Source organism: Staurois parvus, unplaced genomic scaffold (assembly GCF_062004578.1).
Source record: "Staurois parvus isolate SC_StPar_1 unplaced genomic scaffold, SC_StPar_1.0 ptg000432l, whole genome shotgun sequence".
Taxonomy (NCBI): Eukaryota; Metazoa; Chordata; class Amphibia; order Anura; family Ranidae; genus Staurois; species Staurois parvus.
In genome coordinates, this window is record NW_028318228.1 from 7,740,544 (window position 1) to 7,760,357 (window position 19,814).

Here is a 19,814-nt window from a genome sequence, read left to right on the forward strand (position 1 = left end):
GCAAACTGTTGGCGCTATATAAATCCTGTATAATAATAATAATACATAATTCAATGATAATTGTTTTTGTTGCCTTTTCTGATCATAAGTGGTCTTGGTCACTTGTTTTTTTATGTACTGATACGGGTGTGTATGTTAACAGCACTCAAAAATCGGTCCACAAAATGCAGTGCGATGTGCAGAATCGAATTGCATAGGTGTGAATACCCATGAGATCCGATTCTAGTGCGGACCAAAAAAAGGGTCCTGCACTTTTTTGTTGTGGAAGCGGTGCGATTTGAGCCATATGAAATGTACGGCTCCAATCGCACCGCACATAATTCGCATGTGATTTACACAGGACTGCAGTGCGGTCTCTGTGTGAATCACATGCGATATACCGCACTGCACAAGTGTGAACCCGGGCTTAGTAATATTTATTTCTACTGACAGCAGATTTTGCTTTATTTATTTTCTTTTTTGTATAGATATGTATATAATGATTTATTTTTGTATATTCTGTATATGGATTTTATGTTTAGTGATTGCAAGACTTTTATAAAAATTGGGTATGCTTAGTCACCCTCAAAACTTCTTCAGTCACATTCATAGCGCCCTCATCAGTCTGCAGTCCAATTTGCAATTTAATTTTTCTATCTATCTATCTATCTATCTATCTATCTATCTATCTATCTATCTATCTATCTATCTATCTATCGATATAGATATATATATAGATCTATATCTATTTATATATATAGATCTATATATACATATATAGATACATATATCTATCTATCTATATATATATATATATATATATCTAGATATATATATCAATATATATATATATTTAGATATATTTATCTGCTTACCCCAGTTGCCCTGGTAATCCACGATAAGGCTGCATTCACAATTATGCGACTTGTCATGCGACTTTGGGGGCCAAAGTTGCATGACAAGTCGCCCCCCCATGTTTCCCGATGGCTACCATTCATATCTGTGCAACTTCAAGTCGCAGAGACTTCAAAGTAGTTCCTGTACTACTTTGGTCTGACTTTCATGCGACTTGAGGGTCATAGACTTCAATGTAAACCCTCCAAAATCACATGAAAGTCGCACCTGAATGTTGTGCACGTGACTTATGTGTGACTTTGTACAGCAGAAACAATTAGCTTTAGTCAAAGCCAAAGTTGCACCAAAGTTGCATTAAAGTCGCATCAAGTTGCACTGTAGAGTCGCAATGAAAATCGCATGATTTTAAAGTCGCACAAGTGTGAATGGATCCTAACTTGCTGCCAGGGGGACTTTTACCTTTGTGGAGGGACTCAGCAGCTCCCAGCCACTTGGACCAATACAATGTGTATAGTTGTGGCTGCGGGTGTCAGGGTTGTCGGAGTGATATTTCCCTGTCCAAGAAGAGGAGCAGCAGGGAACTGCGTTTGGGTGGGGCAAGAAGAAGGCGGCAGTCTTGGAGGGGGAGGAAGAACGTTTGGGTGCCTGTGTGCAGTGCTGCAACAATTCATGGCGCCACCTGGGCAAAGATGGCAAATTGTGCCCCTCCCAGGTGGAGGGGGCGGGGCTAACAGCGATGAGTGGAACAAAGTGTGTGTAATGTTTCTGGCATGTGCTGTACCAGTAGGTGTGCTACACGTGGCTGCATGGCTGGTGTCAGTCTGAGGAGGACTGTGAGTGGGATGAAGAAGGGAAGGGGGAAACGATTGGTAGCAGATCCATTTTCAGAGGGTGTTTGCCATGCAGTGAGGAGGAGATATTTCACTATCCCACTGACCCCCGCACTGTAGCCATGTGCATTGCAGGTAGTTTCAACATGGCCTTGTTGCATTGCACTTATGCCGTGGCCATGAAGCCAAGCACTGGGCCATGGCATGTGTTCTGTCCTTGATTGGGGGGGTAAAAACGCAGCTCGACTGCTTACTTTTACTGCCCTTAAGGCCTTGTTTACACTTGCAGTTGGGGGGCAGTAAAATGGATGAGCTGTGTTTTTACTGCTGCCCGTCTGCTTCCACCCTCCCCTTCCTGGGCTGTATGGGGACATGTGCAGCTAATTCCCCCGGCAGTACCCCCCACTGAATATGACCCATGTAAGGGAATGGGGCTGAGCTGCAACAGCATGGAATGAACGCGGTTGCTGTGACCGGAAGGATCACTCCACCAGGACTGTTGATTCTCAGGCACAGGCGGAGCGATCCTTGTCCTGCGGTGCCCTGCAATTACACGCCCCGGAGGGACTGATGATGTGGTGGGGGGACACTGCTGTGATTGGGGTGACCTTGGACACAATGACACAATGGGGGGGGGAGTCCTCTGATGTAATGGGAAGCTTCTGATGTGATGGAGGGACTGATGATGTGCTGGGGGGACATTTATATGATTGGGATGATCGTGGTCATAATGGGGGGGCGCTGATATAATTGGGGGGACCTCTGATATGATGGGGAGCTTCTTATGTGATGGAAGGACTGATGATGTGGTGGGAGAACACTGATATGATTGGGATGACCTTGGTCATAATGGGGGGGGCACTTATATAATGGGGGGACCTCTGATGTAATGGGGGACCTCTGATATGATGGGGAGCTTCTAATGTGATGGAGGAACTGATGATGTGGTGGGGGGATACTGATATGCTTGGGAAGACCTTGGTCATAATGGGGGGGGGGGCACTGATATAATGGGGGGATCTCTGATATGATGGGGAGCTTCTTATGTGATGGAGAGACTGATGATGTGGTGGGGGACACTGATGTAATTGGGGTGACCTTGGACACAATGGGGTGGGGGGGCACTGATATGAAAGGGAACCTGATAAGATGGAGGGCTTCTGATGTGATTGCGCACTACTGATGTTACAGTTTATCTTTGTGAAGGTGGGGTTTACGTGCAAAAGAAAGCACTCTGATGTAATGGGGTGCTTCTAATGTGATGAAGAAACTGATGATATGGTGGGGGGACACTGATCTGATTGGGATGATAGGGGGCACTGATGTAAAGGGGAGATCTCTGATGTAATGGGGGTACCTCTGATATGATGGGGAGCTTCAAATGTGATGGAGGGACTGATGATGTGGTGGCGGACATTGATGTGATTGGGGTGACCTTCCTTGGACCTTCGATGTAATGAGGGGACCTCTGATATGGTGGGGAGCTTCTAATGTGATGGAGGGACTGATGATGTGGTGGGGGACACTGATATGATTGGGGTGACCTTCCTTGGACCTACAATGTAATGGGGGGACCTCTGACGTGATCAGGAACTTCTAATGTGATGGAGGAACAGCTGATGTGGTGGGGGACACTGATGTGATTGGGATTACCTTCCTTCGACCGCCAATGTAATTGGGCGACCTCTGATATGATTGGGAGCTTCTAATGTGGTGGAGGGACTGGTGATGTGGCAGGGGACACTGATGTGATTGGGGTGACCTTCCTTGAACCTCCAATGTAATGGGGGGACCTCTGATATGATGGGGAACTTCTAAGGTGATGGAGGAACTGATGATGTGGTGGGGGACACTGATGTGATTGGGTGACTTTCCTTGGACCTCCGATGTAGTGGGGGAACCTCTGATATGATAGGGAACTTCTAATGTGATGGAGGGACTGATGATGTGATTGGGGTGACCTTGGACACAATGGGGGGGGGGCACTGATGTGATGGGGAACCTGATAAGATGGAGGGCTTCTGATGTGATTGGGCACTGCTGATGTTACAGTTTACCTTTACAAAGGTGGTGTTTACGTGCAAATGAAAGTACCTTGATGTGATGGGGGACCTCTGATGTAATGGGGAGCTTATGATGTGATGGAGAGACTGATGATGTGGTGGGGGGACACTGATGTCTTTGGGGTAACCCTGGAGGTAATGGGGAGGTACTAATGAGATGGGGGGCTTCTGATGTGCTGTGGTGGCCTCTGAAATGATCGAACTTTTAATGTGATAGGGGGGACCTCTGATGTGATGGTGGGGTATGAGTGTTAGGCCCTGCCACTATATTAGCAGGAATGGGGACTACACAGGGTTCTCAGGGGTGCAGAGTGAGTAGCTGTAGAGTTTTGGTTCTGAGTGGAGAAACAGGGTTTTTTTTAATTTCTCCACATTTCGTAAATCCTGGATTGGAGTCTGGAGAAGGAAGACGTCTCTCCATATGTGTCTGGGTCTAGCCAGAAATCAGCAAGGTGTATGTTCAGGTGTGTGCAGTCCTTATAATGAAAGTCCTGACAGCAGTACAGTGCTTCACCTTTCCCAGGAGTCCATGAGGCTGGAAGGAACCAGCCAGAGCTGTGTATTATGAATGTAGGTTGCTGTGGAACAGACAGAAATCCAAAGTGTGAATGCCAATGCAGCAGGATGCTGAGAATATGGCAGCTTGAGGGACCAGCCAGAGGTCTAAGCAATGGTGCTGTGAAGGAAAGCCTTAAAACCATTTTTTTGTATTTGAAGTGATGGTGGGAACCTCTGCTTGTGAATTCCTGTATTGAACTTTATTTTCTTTACTTAAGAAAAGTGGACTAACCGTATTTCTGGTTTGGAGTGAACTCCCTGGGAAGCACTAGACTTGACCAATCTAACAGACATATCATAAGTGGTGGGAAATGTGGAGTTTTTCCTTTCTTTTTTTTTTCTGATCCTTGCACACTAAACCATGATTTTAGGCCCAGGAACTGTGTATGCTCTGGACTGAAGAGCCATAAAAAATGCATTGTGTACCAGGGAGACGCCCCTTAACAAGATGGAGATCCAATGCTACAAACTGAGAAAAAGTACTTAGTGTGTAACAGGTGGTGTGTACCTGCAGAAGAAACAGATTCTGTGGCTGGAGGGTGCATCTCCACCTATGCAAACCTCATGGATGGCACAAGAGTGTGCTACTGTTTGCATCTGAGGTGGAATGGTGCCAACGCCTGCTGTCAGCAGTCACCCTGGCTATGGAGGAAGGTGGTCCAACTCTCAATGCTGGGCAAGAGCTGGTGTCTATCCATACCTTGCAGAAGCAAGATGTTGTCTCTGGCAACCCACATCCATGTGTGCCATGGTGAGAGGACTGAGCAAAGGTGAGGATGGAATGTGGTCTCCCATAGCAAAGACTTTAAGACCAGTCATGCTGTCCAAGTGCTACAGATGCTGCCCATCAATGGTTGTGGCAAGTCTTAAGAGGCATCACAAAGAGTGGCTGCAGCTGGTTTGGAAGAGTCAGCAGACTTCAGCTGGGAGAATTTGGTCTCAACAGGAGAGAAGGTGCCTCAGCATCCAATACATGGTCTGGTCTCTGGTGTAAAAAAGCCTGCTATCACACCTGGTAATGGTAAGGGAAAAACCCTATTGAGCTTGTAGAGGGTCTCATCTCCCATTGATACAGGCAATATTCATACCACTGACAACAGATGAGGCATCATTCTTGCCACTGTGTCCATGGGAGGAATAGTGAACCATCATTTGACAGACCTTAAATCTTGGAACACTATTCCTTCCACTGACAAACGATGGGGCACAATTCCTCTGCCAACTATGGGGCACTATTCCTCCCACTGACACCAATGATAGAACTAGTTCTCCTAACCAGACATTTACTGACTGGCATTTTCTACTCCCACTAGTCCGTCCTGCCCCCCAAAAATCTGAAGAACCATACACTGGCTCATTCACATGGTCTCCAAATGTTCCAAAACAGTTTTTTTTTTTTTTTTTTTTTTTTACGTTCGTGACTCGGATCCTTTTTTTAATTTCTAGATATCTAGACAGTGCAACTTAGTTTAGAAATTTTAAATGCTCATTTGTTATAAATTACTGATAACAATGTTTATCCTATTTGAAAGGTAAACTTTAAAACGAATGTGTCACGTGTGGGTTTTTTTTCTTAGCATTTTTTTAAATAAAAATCCTTCAAAATTGATACTTTCATGTGTAAAAATGGTGAAAAGATTTGCTATAGCTCTGTATTAACAATACTAGACTAACATTCTGCTAGAGAAGACCTGTTTTTTCAGGGATGGGTCTGTATTGTTCTGTATTTACATTACATAGATTGTGAAGGACCACAGCTGATGTTCTCCAGCATGATGGTGGTTAGATAAGGCCTTTGTCTCAGGTTGGATGCTAATCAATCCTCCTAACTAAAGAGTACAAAAGTACATTGGAACCCCCACAAGCCAGTCTGCTCTGAAAACTATTTTCTTGCCTTAAACCTAGTACACACTACTAGGGTGTTTTTGGTCTACCCAGAGGGCTGAATGAAACTGGACAGCTCAAAAGGAGCTGCTGTACTATCTGTCAGCACAGCAATCTCCCCTGCTGTGCTGAGAGCACTGATTGGGAGCTGATTCACAGGTCTTTTACTGGTCATGCACCTGTCCAGCTGATCACCAGCTTGTGGGACCTGCTTCCATAGACAAGGGCTGAATGTCAGCTAATTTCTATTGAACCAGTCCACGCCACTCAACATTTGGCCTGTGTACTAGGCTTTAGTAGAGTTTTAGAATACAAATAGTTGGTTGCTTGATTAAATTAAAAAAAAAAAACCTAACAATTCTTTTACTCTTTATCCTAGTAATTTAGCAACAATTCACACTTCCAGGTATGTAGCTCAATGAGTAAAGTCTAGATGGTTCAAATCTCAGCCAGTCCCTGCTGAACCAGTCAAGATTTCAACCATGTATGGGCAGGCTGAATGAACCCAAGTTGATCAACATTTGGTACAACCAGCCTGTTGAGTTTTACATGCAATTATTGCTACTGGTTACTATAACTGCTAGTAATCTCTCTTCTCTGGGCAGGGATGGCTTCCTCAGCCAGGTGAACAATAGCTCAGCATGAGAGATTCCCCTATGATGCTAACTGTTGATGGGGTAATGGAGTGTTTTTTTTTTTTCCCACTGAAAAAGCCGTGGTTGTATTTGTAGGATATTTTACAATTTTATGGTGTTTTGTGATTTATAATAAAGTTGTGTTTCATCTATCATATATCTTTTTGTGGTGCGGATTTTTAATTTTACCAATAAAAACAAGACAAGCAGTCTAGCCCTTCTCTATCCAATGTTTTAAGAAACAATTTGGGCTATACATATTACTTATTACCAAAATTTCCCTTCTGTTAACATTTAATTAAAAAAAAATTAGCAAGGTCCCTGGATGTTTGGCTTGGAATTGTTTTTACTGTTTGTTGAAGCTCTCTATTGTTGCCAGATCACTATAACATTACCATGTCTGTACTGAAAATCAGATTTGCAACCAGCTGGTCTGTATTGTTTACATCACATAGATTCTGAATGGCCACTCCAGACCCTATGGTAGGTGGTGAGGTGGGGCCATTGACTTTGGCTGGACTCTAGTCAAGTCAACCTGACACAGAGCTTACCTCCCAGCTGGAGACTAAACATGGCACTTGGACCTCTCCCAGGCCAGCCTGGAGCCATTTTTTTTTTTCTGCAGAAAATTTTAAACATTATAACAGGTGATTGTAGCCATATTAGTGCACTTGCGACAAACCATTGATTACAGACGTGATACTTTTTTTATTTGCACTAACATACAATTTTGAGGACAAGCTTTTGGGATATGTCCCCTTCTTCAAGGCCCAAGCAGTACTACTACAAAGTTTCAGCAGAATGTTAGGAGAGATGTTGAAAGGGGGAGGAAAAAAAAACCCCGAAAGAAACACAAACAGATGTGCACAGCAATGGTTAAAAAAAACTAGAATTAGACTAGAGATAAGACACAGCAAAAGCAAAGACTGGGGGGAAACAACACTCAAAGAGGGGGGTCATAAAACTGCTGGATAGTGAGTGAGGAATCTTATGTCCAAATTAAAGCCGTTATCTCTTGTGTCAAATAACATTATCATTCTTAGTTCAAAAGTTTTCCTTTCCTGAATAGATTTGAAATTTCCTTTTAAGAACTAAAATACTGGGGTCTTCCATAGTGTGGTCTGGTTGTGCGAAATGGTGTCCCACACGTGTGCAAATGTCATCTTCTTTATGTTCCTTGATGGTATGTCTGTGGAAATTTATCCTTATTTGCATCTTCTGTCCTGTTTCGCCAACATAAGATCCTTTTGCTATGTTTTCTGCACTAGATAAGGTAGACAACATTGTAACACAAAGTTTTAAAGAATTGCTTATTTTTGTGTCTTTCATTGCATCAACAAGCTATATTTTTCAAACATTACAGAATACATGATCCATGTTATAATTTTAGAAAACCTATAATATATTTGAAAACCATACTGGCTACATATGCAAAAAACATTTTATTTTAGCCTGTCATTGGCCTTATTTTTGCTTTACACAATACCACTGCGGGAAGGATTCCCCCATCCACCTCCAATGTGTGAATGGGGGAATCAACTCATTTCTTGTTTTAGTTCAACCCAAAAATGAATAATGTATGGCCAGTCTTGGTTTCTATGCTAGTGGTCACAAATTGCAGTATATGGACCAGCATTTGCTCTTTAATTGCCTTTAATTGCCCTGAACTGACCCTTGGGGTACAATCCCTTCCATTGGCCCTAAGGATGGCGCACAATTCCTCCCACTGACACCACTGATTGGGGTAATATTTTTCCCACTGATCCCAATGATGTAGCACAATTCATCCCACTGATATAATTTATGGGGCACTACTCCTCCCACTGTGCCTAACAATAGAGCACAAATCCTCCCACTGATATTATTTATAGGGCACCATTTCTCCCACTGAGCCCAAAGACAGAGCACAAATCCTCCTCATGACACCATTGCTGGGGCACTATTTCTCCCACGGATATTATTGTTGGGGCACTATTCCTCCCACTGAGTCCAATGGTAGAGCACAAATCCTCCTCACGACACCATTGATGGGGCGCTATTTCCCCCACTGTTACTAATAATAGAGCATACATTCTCCCACTGATATTATTGATGGGGGCCCAGGGGCGGACTGACCATTTGGAAACTCTGGCACTGACTGAAGGGCTGGGGTCAGTAGGGGGCCCCATGAGATGCCTCTGGTACCTTTTTTCATAGGTTTTTTTGAGTTTGGGCAAGGCCGCAGGGGCTCCATGATCCCCTATTGCCCAGGGGCCCCATGAGTTGTCAGTCCTCCCCTGGAAGGGGCACTATTCCTCCAGCTGAAACCACTTATGGTGGTACTATTTCTCCCACTGAACCCAATGATGGAGCACAATTCCACCCACTAATATTATTTATAGGGCACCATTCCTCCCACTGAGCCCAAAGACAGAGCACAAATCCTCCCACTGAGTCCAATGATAGAGCACAAATCCTCCTCATGACACCATTGATGGGGCACTATTTCTTCCACTGATATTATTGATATGGCACTATTCCTCCCACTGAGTCCAAAGACAGAGCATAAATCCTCCTCATGACACCATTGATGGGGCACTATTTCCCCCACTGCTGTTTGATGGGGCACTATTCTTCCCACTGAGTCCAACAATAGAGCACAAATCTTCTTTATGACACCATTGATGGGGCACACTTTCTCCCACTGATACCATTGATGGGACACTATATCTACAGATGAATCCAAGATAAGACAAAACTTTATTTTGAAAGTAATTTAAATGCAATTCACACCTTCAGCCATGTACTAGAGTTTTAACAGCATTATTTGCTCCAGACTTTTGGCTGGGATTGAATAATGCTAATTACAACAGGCTGTTCACACTTTCTGAGAGGTGATTGGATATCCCCAAGGAAACTAAGGCAGGCTATACATTATACAATTTTCTTGAGAATTTTGCTTTAGATTTACCGAAAATCATATAATTTGAGGTCAAACCTAAACATCACTTTCAATTATATCCAATTAGACAGGCCCTTGCACAACATAGTTGAAGGTAAATCTAAAGGAAATTGGACAGAAAATTGTATAGTGTATGGCTAGCCTTAAGCTGGCCATACATGGATCAAAATTTGGCTGGTTCAGCAGGGACTGAGTAAAATTTGATCCATGTATGGCCACTTTGGTTGAATAGAAGTCAGTCTGCCTACTGACTTCTGTTCAACCGCCCTGTTGGAAAATTTCTGCTCAATCAGCACCACAGGCAATAGACTGCAGCTCAGATCTGTGTATTGTGAGAGTGAGGAAGTCTCCCCATTGTCAGAATACAAAGACACAGCCTGCTAGATGAATGAAAAAAAAAGAAGACTCATCTATGGATAGCCAAAGAAAGCAAAAAATAACCTGGAATATGTTCTAACCATTTATTAAGATATATAAAAAATAGCTAAAGTTACAAATTTACTGAAATATGTTTCACCTTCCACCATTGAATGGGACTGACCAGGAATTGTGAATTCAATCAGACTAGTGGTGAGATACAATTAGGAATCTTATAATAATGCTAGATCTGAGCTGTAGCTGATAGACAATGAGATACCTTCACTTGATCAGTAAATAAAAAGAGTGGGGCGGTGATCCATAGACTTGCAGATGGAACAGGTGATGATGGAGGGGGTCAAGTTGTATAAGGATAAAGGTTTAAAAGAAGAGAAACAAAGTTACAATGAAATATACACAGCATGAAACTTGCAAATTTCAAACTTGTCAGAAGAACAGGACACAGGTAAGATTCACTCCCTTTCCACTTTCTAGTCAGTAGCCAAAATCTTAATTAATTGATCAATATTCCTGGCACTGATCTGACACAACCCAGAAAATTGATCTCCATTTTTTTGTACATTCATAAATGTCAAGGAGCTTACAATCTAAGGGCAGAAACTCAGACATATACTAGGCCCAATTAACCTAACAGCATGTCTTTGGAGTGTTGGCAGAAACACATCCATACAGGGAAAGAATGCAAACTGGGATGCAACTATGACTGGGATTAGAACCCCTGACCCAACTGCTGTAAATTCTGAGTTCTAACCACTAAGCCACTGTAACAGACCCAGTTTGAGCTGGAATGTAGAATAGTTACATGATTAAAGAGAATGAAGATATATCATTATATTGGGAACTTAGAGCTAGACATTCCCAATTATTTGAGATTTAAGTGTGAAAATGTTTGACATTTGAAAATCGAATGTATGACATTCATTAGGAAATGCATTAGTTGCCTGATCATTTTGGAGAAACAGCAACCCTCCCCAAAAAAATATAGGTGTACTTTTTATTTTAAATTATAAGTATTCTCATATGCAAACAGAAAAATGCCAACGGGATAAAGCCCGCGGTTGTGCGCCACCTAGTGAACATATCCGGCATTGCATCTAGAAATGTGCCTGATGTGATTCCGGATTTACTAACAGGAAAGAGTCTACAAAGTAGACTCTTTTCAATGAGCTTGCTAGATGCCTTTCTGAAGACTGACAGGTCTTGATTGGTTGAATTGAGTCTGCCTGAATGTTCAGCGTCTGCTGGTAGACTCAATTCTTAGTAAATCAGGGCCTAAGTGAAAGCAACTTTTTTTTTACTTTTTCCTGACCTCTAGAACGGATTAATTGGTTTTCAATGCATTCCTATGGGAAACCACGTTTTGGTTTACAAATTTTTTGCAATACGAAACATCCCAGGGAGGACGCATTAAATTTGTAAACCGAGGTACACCTGTACCTGTAATAAATAAATATGGCTTGGGACTTCCCTTATAGAGACCCTGCATGTGCATAGCTGGTCAAAGAGAACCAGCACATGCACAGCTGTGCCCCAGGGCTCTCTCGGGAACAGAAGCTTTGTGGCACATCTCTGCATGTGTGTGTGTCACTTACCTGGATAAAAACTGGCACCAGGATGCACTATGGGAAGAAAGCAAGCTGGCAGAGGCAGTGTGATGTTCTCCAGAACTCAATCTAATTGAGAATCTGTGGGAGGTGCTGGAAAAAAACAAGTCTGATTCCATAGAGGCTCCACCTCACAACTTACAGGATTGAAAGGATCTGCTACCAATGCCTTGGTCCCAGTATCTTTGTCACAACGTGCTGGATGTCCAGAATATTATCAAATCTGTTTCCTCTTAAGTAATTTTTTAAGTTTGGAAACAACCAAAAGCCGCAGGGTGCTAAGTCAGGGGAATAAGGTGGTTGGTCAAGTTTTGGAATGGAGTTCTAGGTCAGGAACTTGTGAACACTTGAAGTGTTACTAAACCCCGTACCCTGCATTCACTATATCCGGTCTCCCCGGACCCTGCATTCACTATATCTGGTCCCTCACAGTACACACAACATGGAAATTCAATTATTTTAGTAAATATAAACTGCTAAATACCTTTTCTTATCAGCAGTTAGAGCAGTCTTGTGACTTCAGCAGAGCACTGGTTAAAGCTTGTAGGAGGAGTTGTAGGAGGAGTTTTCTTTCTGTTCCAGGAGAATGCAGGACCCCTGACCTCTGTTTGGACAGTGCTGATTGGCCCTGTGTTGATCACATGTACTCTCCCATGAAAAAAAAAAAAAAAAAACTCTCTAGCAATACACACCAAACTGAGCATGTGCATGTGGCTACAGGTTCAGTCTGTCTTATCAGGTGAACAAGAGGAGGGACAGAGAAGAAAGAACCAAACAGCCTTTTTACACAATGCAGAGGATTAACCCCTTAGGTTCCACCAAGTGAGTATAAAAAGCATGCTTTACTGCATATACAGACTGATTTTACTGTTGTGGGTTTAGTAAAACTTTATTGCTTCATGTGCAGGAGCATTGTCGTGTCACTTCACAGGCCAGAATTCTGGCCTTTTCCTCTAAACAAATATCTGTAACATGTGTTATGTTTTATAACAGAAAGTAGAAAATATCCCTTTTTTTCCAAAATTTTCTGTCTTCTTTTGTTTATATATATATATATATATATATATAAAAAGAATAGAAAACCCAGTGGTGATTAAATACCACCAAAAGAGAGCTCTAGTTGTGGGAAAAAAATTCATTTGCGTACAGTGTTTTATGATCGCACAATTGCCAGTTAAAGTAGCGCAGTGCTGAATAGCGAAAAATAGTCTAGTCATGAAAGGGGTAAAACTTTCCAGAGGTCAAGTGGTTAAAGCATGTATCCACTCAATTTTTCAACAATGTATCAAACAAACCAAAACAAAAGTCCAACAAAATGTAGCCAATTCCGCGATCCCACAAAGAATGTGCTCCTAAACATGCTGGTTAAATAACCCAGTGCAGCCCATCACCACTGATTGGGCACACACTCAACAACTGAATCTGCCCGACTTTCTCAAGTGAGGCAATTAGGTATTCAATCCCCACAGGTAATCCACAACTCCAGGTATCAGCTCCTCTCTGCAGCCACCCCGTCAGCTCCACATGGATGGTAGCGGTGCATACTAGCACATTATGACGTAAAGTGCCTGAGGCCTTTTTTTTTTGTGCTGTGGTTTACTACCACTTTAAGACATCCCAAAAAGCACAAAGTTCATACAAAATGCATTAAAAACAAGTGAAATAATGCAAACCACACTGAAAAATTAAACGGCAACCTGCATAGATGAGAACCTAGCCTTACATAAGTGGCTGTTGAACGTATCTCCAGTTATCAGCTTCCTGCTAGCACCGCTCACCATATACTATCTAGCTCCACCTCTGACATGTTTCGTCATCAACCCAACTTTCCTGATGAAGAAGGTATTCTGTTTTTGAAAAGTTCCCAGGTATAGTAACCGGAAGGGCATGGAGTATAGACTTTAGGTTGACTCTAATGAGAACACCATTGTCGGACTCACAGGCTACTAGTTTGAGAACTGAATATATTTTATAACATTCTTAGACCTCATGCACACTGGAAGTTTTTCAGCTGCTGCAAGGGGCGTCTGGCTTTTTTTCCCCCTTCCTCTGCATGTTAGCCTATGTGTCCATGCACACATAGACTTTTAAGCCTGGTTCACACCTATACCCTTTTTAGTGCACTTTGCATTTTGCAGAAACGCACTACAATCCAGTTAACCTGGTTTCTATGGGACACGTTCACATTTTTGTGTTTTCAGCTGCTGCATTTTTGGAAAGGGTCAAGGATTTTTTTCCCACAGCAGATTGCATTTTGGTGCCATAGACTTCAATGGAACTGCACCAAAAACACAAGTGTTGCCTTTTTTATGCATTTTTGATGTGTTTTGTGTTTTTTGGCCAATAGGAAAGTAGAGAGTGTGCCTTTGATGCAACTTTACACTCTCTGGTACTCAAGCTGCATCAAATTTGCATCACCGTAGTTCAGGGACACTTTCAAAGTCGCTGCAGCTTTGAAAAGGTTACTGCGCTACTTCGATGGGACTTTGAGTGCCAGAGAGTGCATCAAAGATGCATCAAAGTAGTGCAGGAACCATCTCAAAGTCGCAGCGACTATGATAAGGTTCCTGTTCTAGTTTGATGTGACCTTAAGTGGAAGAGAGTGTAAAGTCACATCAAAGTAGTGCAGGAACTTTCTCAAAGTTGCAACGACTATGAAAAGGTTCCTGCTCTAATTTGATGCGACTTTGAGTGCCTGAGAGTGCAAAGTTACATCAAAATCGCATCAAAGTAGTGCAGGAACCTTTTCAAAGTTACAGCAACCATGAAAAGGTTCCTGCACTACTTTGATGGGACTTTGAGTGCTAGAGAGCGTAAAAGTCACATGAAAGTCGCATAAAAGTATGAAAGTCACACTCAATACTTTCCTATTGCCAAAAAAACCCCCAGAAAAAACAAAATGCATCACAAACACATGTTCAAAAAGGCCACACGTACCACAAAATGCGCTGGAAAACTGCATTAATTGCAACAAGCATAGGTATGAACAAGATCTTATAGAAGTTTAGAGGCAGGAAAAAAACCCCCATAGCCAGTGCATCCAAGAGCAGCAGAGTTTTGGCAGAAAAATCGCTTAACTCTTCTAAACGTGCATTAGCCTCCTTAGCGGTATTCCCGAGTGTAGCTCGGGGTAAAATTTCTATACCAAGTGCGGTAACCCCGAGCTACACTCGGGCTTACCATGCGGCGTTGCTCAGGGGGTCCCTGCAGCACTTACTTTGTCCTTCGCTCCCGTGATGTGTCCCCTGCAGCGTCCCCGGCCATCTCCTCCGGCCGATGCCGGTATCCGGCTTCTGTGTTCCGGTGCCTGTGACGTCGGGACGTACGGGCGCCGGAACCGGCGGGAAATTTGAATTTTTTAAAAAATGTCATTTTTGCTGTCATTGCTGTTTCAATGCATTTCACATACATTTTGTCCCTACTGCTTTGTCCTGTGCCCTGCCTGCATTTTGAATGTTCTTTCTGCCTGGAAACTTAGAAAAGTCCATGGCGTCCAAAAAGCATCCCTTTATGTCAAAAGCGGTTTTAGAACAGCTAGAGAACAGCGATAGTAAATCAGAACCACTTGCAGAATTGAGTGATAATGATTCGTGGGGAAATTCGTCATCAGACACTGAAAACGATTTTGCGACTTTGCTCAGCAATGTGCGAATTTGCCTCTGTATTTCAAATTTCAGTGTTTTTGGTTTGATTATATTATTGAATTAAATTTATTATTATTTTTTATGATTATTTATTAAATTATAATTTATGATTTCGTGTTTCAAGTTTTATCATATCCAGAATGTTTACTAGACTCTTGTTCGGACAGATTTCAGTGAGTTATTCCTAAAAATTACAGCCTACAATAAAAAACGACATATTTCCATGCAAAAAAATGGTACCGCTTTCAGCACAAAAAATCGAAAAGAATCATACCGCCGAGGAGGTTAACACTAGGCATATTGAGCTCTGGAGCGTTAATTAATTTCAATGGCCAGAAAAAAATGATTATTCTGGCCAATAAAATGAATTAACGCCCAAATATCTGACGCAGCTAAACACACCTAAATGCGTTACACATTCTGTTACATTTTCTGCCAAAATGCTGCTACCAGGAAGAAAGGCTTCCAGGAGAGATCTGTGTGCATCAGGCCTTATAACCAAAAGTACAAATCGCTCGATTATTGCACATCTATATACATATAACACAGAACTTTCCTCTGTAAGCCTGGGTTCACATATATGCTGTGCGGTATATCACATGTGATTCGCACAGGAACCGCACCTCATTCCTGTGCAAATCACATGCGATTGGGTGTGGTGCGATTAGAGCCATACATTTTATATGGCTCTATTCGCACCGCACCCGCACCAAAAATGTACAGGACCCTTTTTTGGTCCGCACTAGAATCGGATCACATAGGTATTCACACCTATGCGATCTGATTCTGCACGTCGCACCGCGTTTTGTGGACCGCTTTCGGGGTGTTGTTATCTTAACATACACACCCGCAGCGGTTCGCATGAACGGGGTGCGATTGTGATGTGGTGCAGAATTTGCACTGAAAACGCTGTGAATTCCGCACCGCATCAGCGTGAACCAGGGCTGAGGGACATAATGATCTGGAAACAAAGTAAGTACATCCAAGGTATATTAATAACAGATAATTCTTGTGCTTTACATTCTTCCCATGCCGTGTTCTTGTATCACATGTATTATGCAACAAAACCTTTAATCTTTTTTTATCATTTATTTCTGTAAATATGATGCTCTGAAGCATCATGATATGATCCACGCCTACAAGTGACACCATTAACATGCATTAGCGTTTTGTATCATTATGTTGTCATAAGGAAGCAATGCACAATTGCATGATTCTCCCTGAGTAATAAAATGATTGTGTTGTATTCCTATAGTCTGGACCACATATTTCTATGAAGAATCACCCAGACATAACTGTTATTTGTTTTACAAGATTCCCGACCTTTCACCGAGTACAAAAACCCAGTTAGGTACCCTCAGGATTTTAGTTTCCATGGGTACTATTTAGCTAAGACCTGGTTGTCTTAGAAAAACGTACATTTTGACTCGTATAAAAACATCTACTATTATTCCTCTGGCAAAACTGCTATGAAATAGCCCTTTCCCTTATTCCAAATTTTATTTATTTAAAGGGTAACTCCACTTTCATGGGAAAAACATATAAAAAAATAATATAGTATATACAATTGCAACACAAGTCATATTATAACTCAGGGGTCTCCAAACTTTATAAACGAAGGGCCAGTTTACTGTCCTTCAGACTTTGGGGGGGCTGGACTGTGGTCAGCGGGAGAAGAAAATATCCTGGCATCAGTGGGAGTAAACAATGCCTCATCATTGGTATTAACTGGAGATATAGTGCTCCATCACTGGTATCAATGGGAGGAATAGTTTCCCATCATTGGTATCAGTGGGGGGAATAGTGCCCCATCATTTGTGTCAGTGGGAGGAATAGTGCCCCATCATTGGTGTCAGTAGGAGGAATAGTGCCCCATCATTGGTGTCAGTAGGAAGAATAGTGTCCTATCATTGGTTTCAGTGAGAGGAATAGTGCCCTATCATTGGTGTCAGTGGGAGGAACAGTGCCCCCATCATTGGTATTAGTGGGAGGAATAGTGCCCCATCATTGGTGTCGCTAGGAAGAATAGTGCCCCATCATTGGTGTCAGCAGGAGGAATAGTGCCCCATCATTGGTGTCAGTAGGAGGAATAGTGCCATATCATTGGTTTCAGTGGGAGGAATAATGCCCCATCATTGGTTTCAGTGGGAGGAATAGTGCCCCATTATTGGTGTCAGTGGGAGGAATAGTGCTCCATCATTGGTGTAAGTGGGAGGAATAGCACCCCATCATTGGTGTCAGTGTGAGATGTAGCGACCCATTATTGGTGTCAGTGGGAGAAGTAGCGCCCTATCATTAGTGTCAGTAGGAGGAATAGTGCCCTACCATTGGTGTCAGTGGGAGAAATAATCCCCAATTATTGTTGTCAGTGGAAGGAATAGTGCCCTATTATTGGTGTCAGTGGGATGAATATTGCCTTATTGTTGGTGTCAGTGGCCAGAACTATGCCCCACTGTTGCTGATGGTGGGGGGAATAATGCCCCAAGGGCTGGATAAAAGCAAGCAAAGGGTCGCATCCGGCCCCTGGGCTGCAGTTTGGAGACCACTGTTGTAACTGAATGTAATTAAAAAAAACTTTCCTTTTCAATTTGCAGCGCTGTAATTTTCTGTAAAATGCAGCATGGCAACCCGGAGGCGTTCTGTATACAGATGGTGTACAGAACGCCCTCCAAAAATGTCAATTCCTGCTTGAGTGATTGGCTTACTGATGTCTGCACTAAGATAAAAGTCAGATTTTGGGCATCTCCAGCAAGAACAATGTCATTTTTGTGAGATACTCCCAAAGTGAAATCAAGGGATGCAGACCCTGACACTTTTCTCATTAGAACTCTGAAAGTGCAGCAGCCGATTAGTAATTACAAAGTCACTTCCATTCACATTCACTTTGCACATAGATACAGACAAACAAGCAGCTATTTCTTCAGAATAACAAAAGGTAGGAATCTGCAACAAAGTTTGCTAAAATCCCTGCAAGGTACATAGATCACCCAGAGGGGAGTGTTTTTTTTCTCAGCAAAAGTGGAGTTACTCTTTAAATTAACGGCACTGTAAGCATATACAGACAACATAAACATTCATTTTTTCAATTATACTAAATTCAAAGGGCTAAAAATATTTTCATCTAAGTGACAGATACAGAGGGTTATGTACTAAAACTGGAGAGTGCAAAATCTGGTGAAGCTCTTCAAAGAAACCAATCAGCTTCCAGGTTTTATTGCCAAAGCCTAATTGAACAAACTGAAGTTAGAAGCTGATTGGCTCCCATGCACAGCTGCACCAGATTCTGAGCGCTCCAGTTTTAGTAAATCTCCCCCATATTTTAATTCAATGTTTAAAGCTGAATTTCACTGAGCGCTCCCCCTGTAGGGGCTGCAGGTAATAGCCAGTTCTTCCCTATAGTACAGAAGCTACCCACCACCACAAGCTGCAGTCAGGGGCGGACTGACCATTTGGAAACTCGGGCACTGCCCGAGGGCCCGGGGTCAGTAGGGGGCCCCATGAGATGCCCCTGGTACCTTTTTCATAGGCTTTTTTGAGTTTGGGCAAGGACACGGGCCCCATGATCCCCTATTGCCCGGGGGCCCCATGATTTGAGCCCCTGGCTGCAGTCCATTCACATTGGCTCTAATTATACAGTCTAGGTGTGTCTTTTTTATATTTACTGTGTGCAGAACTTTAAACAGAAGAGGGGTTAGTCTCTCTCTGCAGGTAATTAGGGACATTGAACAGTCTAGAGCAGGGGTCCTCAAACTACAGCTCTCCACATTTATCGGGTCTGACGGGCCAGCTGAAAGAAAAAAATTGTAAAAAAAGGCATTGGCCGACAAATATCTAAAATAGCTAGATTGCTCACTGTGTCCCAGCAAGCCGCAGCCTGCAAGCCCCCGATTTCACCTGTTGCAGCCAGAGGAGCAACAGGAGAGAAGAAGAGCACACCAGGCACCAGGTACAGTGCGCATTGTAGTATCCAGTGTATCAGTGTACAGTGCATTGCGGTGTCCGGCGCGTTACAGAGTACAGTACGTCACAGAGTACAGTGCATTGTAGTATCCAGTGTATCAGTGTACAGTGCATTGCGGTGTCCAGTGCGTTACAGAGTACAGTGCGTTCCGGTGTTCAGTGCGTTACAGAGTACAGTGCATTACAGAGTGCAGTGCATTGTGGTGTCCAGTGCATTACAGAGTGCAGTGCATTGTGGTGTCCAGTGCATTACAGAGTACAGTGCATTACGGTGTCCAGTACGTTACAGAGTACAGTGCATTGCGGTGTCCAGTGCGTTACAGAGTACAGTGCATTGCGGTGTCCAGTGCGTTACAGAGTACAGTGCATTGCGGTGTCCAGTGTGTTACAGTGTACAGTGCATTGCGGTGTCCAGTGTGTTACAGTGTACAGTGCATTGCGGTGTCCAGTGCGTTACAGAGTACAGTGCATTGCGGTGTCCAG